This window comes from Acanthopagrus latus, chromosome 18 (assembly GCF_904848185.1).
Source record: "Acanthopagrus latus isolate v.2019 chromosome 18, fAcaLat1.1, whole genome shotgun sequence".
Lineage (NCBI taxonomy): Eukaryota > Metazoa > Chordata > Actinopteri > Spariformes > Sparidae > Acanthopagrus > Acanthopagrus latus.
This window is the reverse complement of record NC_051056.1, coordinates 5,996,124-5,999,943: the sequence shown is the minus strand read 5'-3', so window position 1 is coordinate 5,999,943 and position 3,820 is coordinate 5,996,124. Positions and strand designations below refer to the sequence as shown.

General features: G+C 37.6%; 1 long non-coding RNA gene across 1 annotated transcript; it reads left to right on the top strand.

The window, feature by feature from the left end:
- Window positions 1–688: 688 nt before the first annotated feature.
- Window positions 689–2,987, top strand: LOC119007725. The gene is made up of 4 exons (XR_005071209.1): window positions 689–877; window positions 1,137–1,966; window positions 2,429–2,487; window positions 2,846–2,987. It is a non-coding gene; the product is annotated as an uncharacterized LOC119007725 (long non-coding RNA).
- Window positions 2,988–3,820: the final 833 nt, after the last annotated feature.

The window sequence follows — 3,820 nt, the reverse complement described above, 5'->3', positions numbered from 1 at the left end:
TAGTGGTTTGTATTATTACCACATTAATACTGTAAATATTAAAGCTCTAAGTTTGAATTTATTCTCCAAAACTTCATAGTGCCTCTTTAAATCCAGGATGTTTACTGATAAAAAGTAATTAGACTAAAAAATGTACTGTGCAATAGAAGAATCATGGAAACATATGAAAGTGACTACCCACAATTGTCGTTCTTTTTGATATTTCTAACATGTTTCTTCATGCAGTTTCTTTTTAGATTATTGTAAAAGTTGTATAGATGTTGTAGGTCAGAATGGTGGGTACCCTCTTGTGTTCATTGTTAATATGTTGTATGCGTAGGCTTGTTTTGTATTGCTTGTGTGTGTGTTGTGCCTAAGCTTTCTGGCAATAAGTCACGATACAGAGTAAATTGGTCCTTGTGTGCTGTGTGTGTGGTGAAGTTATTTATATGCATCAGAGAAAGTGTACTGGGAGCAGCCAGTACATAGTTATCTGTGTGCATCTTTTCTTTTCTTGGTGTGTTGTGTATGCTTAAGTGTGTATGCAGCTTTGCGCTTCCATGGCGGTGAGAGCAGATAAAAGCATCTGATGAGACATGTCGGAGAGAATCTTTGTTGTTGCTGGTGATGTTGTTAAGGAGAGGAGTTCACTCCTTGTGTGTTTTCTCTGTAAAATGACTTTGCCTGTGCACAGTAGGAAAGGCCTCTGACAACTGCAGAGCCGGGAGCAAGAAACTGAACACCGTGCAGCTCCACAGAGGCAATCCAGGATAGGCTTCTTTATTTAGGAGTAATAATGGGATGAGTGACATGACGCGACTTGTAAATGTTCCGAGCAGAGAGAGAGGAGGCAGGCAGGCAGATAACTACAGGCTTTAGTTTGGATCAAACATCACAGGTCAGAGAATAAAGAAGCAGATTGTGCACTGTTACACTTTGTAATTCTCCTTAGTAAAGTATAATGGTTACTCTTGTTATGAGTTGTTTTGTTTCTTACACTTACTTAGTTGCACACAAATGCTCTTGCATGTAGAAATGTAATAAGTCTGCTTCAATCAGGTGAGTTTTGTCTATTTGAAATTATAAATATTCAGTAAGAAACCACGACTCATGCTTAAGTTACTTTTCAGCTTTTCCCAATGTACAAACTTTTCTAGGAATCAAGGAGTCTTCTCTGAAACCAAGGAATTCGGTTCCACTTTTGGTTTCCGGGCCAACCAGTGTGGACTCTGCAGGACTGCATTTCTCAAACGCAGCTCTCAGAACTGATAACTCCGGTATAAACCATTCTTTAGAAAGCAAGCAGGTACATGTTGTCGTGACTATCAATATCACGACTCAGGGTGAGAGTTTCACCTCTGCCAAGGAGTTCTGTTTTCACCTGTGTCCTTCCGGTTTGTCAGCAGGATTACAGCAAAACTACTCAACCGAGCAGCAATTTCCACGAAACTTGAATGGAGAATGGGTCTCGGTCCAGAGTAGACCCCATTAACTGTTGGTGTTGAGCCAGATAAAAGGAAGGATCTATTTATTTTTTGTCAAACATTGCAAGATATAAGATCATTTTCCAAACTTTTCATTTTCTAAGGGAGATAATGTATGCATCCTGATGATTGTTTTAAATTTATCTGGGTAGCTGGTATCTTAGAGTGAGCACAGTTTGATGTTTACCTTACCAAAAGCATTTTTTCTACAACACAATGGGATTCTGATTCTATTCGCCTTGTTTCTTTGTCCTGGATGGCTGTTACAGGTCTGGCGAGCTTGAATAATGGGTGGTTGAAAACTTAAAGTGATGCAGACCCATCAAGTTTAATACTGGATTAAGCTTCATTGAATTAAAGGAGACTGTTGGGCCTTGGCTGAGGTATGTGCTCTTCTGAGTGCCATTCCAGATTTTTTTTAAGTTGAATAACTTTCAGTTTTTTGTTGATTCTAGCAGCCCGTGAAGATTTTGATCCAGTCAGCGGATACATTTGTTATGGAAGTGAGTGAAAGAAAGACACATTTTTAAACATATTTGTTTGTATTATTTTTTGCTTTGTGTAGTTATCTGGGCTGATATATTATGTGTGTTCTTTTATGTAGCTGTTTGGTGGTGCTCTTTATATAGAAAAATGGCAATTTTACGGTGCCGCACAGATGACGTATTTTTTCTTTTTGCCAATTTAATATGTATACCTTTCAAACCTTACCTACTACTACGTGAGAGCGAAATGGGCACTTGGTCAAATTATATATACATATATTTATAATTCAATCAGCACAGTCAATGTTTCGCATCAGCCCAGTGGGCGGACTGGAGGACCCGCTACCTGGGCGTATAGTCCTTACTGTCGAGTTTAATGATATCTAAATATTGCTCAACACAAAAATACTAAAGTGTTCTTCATCAATCAACAATACGAATAGGTTAATGATCAATTATGTGTGTCTACATTTTTGTTAGTTTCCTTTTAGTTTCTGAACTATAAGCTGTTAAACATGCACCCAGGTCAAGGTTCAAAGGTCAGTATTTTAAAGCAGGAGACACGAAGAGCCATCAGACTGACATGTTAGTCTCCAGGTTAAGACCTTTCCAACGATATATATAGAAAAAATGAAATTTTTTGTCTGTCAACAGGTTTAGCTCTGAAGGTTAATTATTTTGGTCACTATTTCCACTAAAATGAAAACAAAAAACAAACAAACATTTTCATTTCATATACTGGGCCCTCAAAGTCCCCGCTGAAGCTTTACTAGCCCAGATAACTGTGCAAAAAACTATACAAACAACTTGCAAGCCATGGTTGCCGTCGTAGCAGCATCTATAGCAACCACCATAGTTTAAAGTGATACCTATATATGAATATTGCATTTTTCACAGGAAATAAAAGATATGGCAGACATGTTTGTTCCCCCTGCCAGAAAGTTGCTGGCCATGTGATGTGGACACAGTCAATAAAAAAGTATAGCCTAACGAAATCAGAAGAAAACAATTTAAGAGCCGTTACTGTGAAACTTCTACATCTTGCCCTGTGGATCAACAAAGTCATTTATACATTTCCATGTGATACTGTGTTGTATAAAGTTATGTAGATTAAATAAATAAATAAATAAATAACAGAATGCCACCGCCCTACAGATGAGCATTCTTCTCTTTTTTCTGTTTCCATCTCGGTTTCCTTTTGAACACCCATTCAGACATAATGTAAATCTCAAAAAGAGCTGTCACTTCATACAAAAGTGGTTGGTTTTAATTTGAAAGGTTTCCTAATTCTTTAAAGTCATTGAAAAAAGTAAATAGAAACATCCAAAAGCAACATGTAACTACAGTACAGCCATGACCTTAGCTTGAACCCAACCAACCCAACCCAACCCCAGTCCAACCCAACCCTGACCTGACAATGAATTATTGACACAGAAGATGAACCCTGGTGAATGAATATCAATAGACTTTCACATGAAACTACCCGGAAGGTTTTAGTGACACATTAATGGCATATCAGAGAGTTTTGTAAGCGTGTGACAAAAACCTGATTTTCTGATGCTTTTTTTCTTTTTTTTCCCCTGAAACCTAATATTTAATCACTCATACAGTATGACTTAATCACAGTTTCCAAAGCATGATAGCAAAACACAGAAAGTAAAGCACTTCCTTCACTAGAGAACAGAAGATTTTATAAGACAAATGTAGTGTTAAGCCTGGCCTTTCCAGCGATAGCTGTTCTTAACCTTATATGTGCATTCATTCAAAGAAACTTCAAAACAGTATCGGAGTGTGTTTGTGGTTTTTGTTGCAGCCTCTCAAAGACTTTAATGCTCAATTTAACTCTTACATCATTAGCTGGAGCCAGACAAA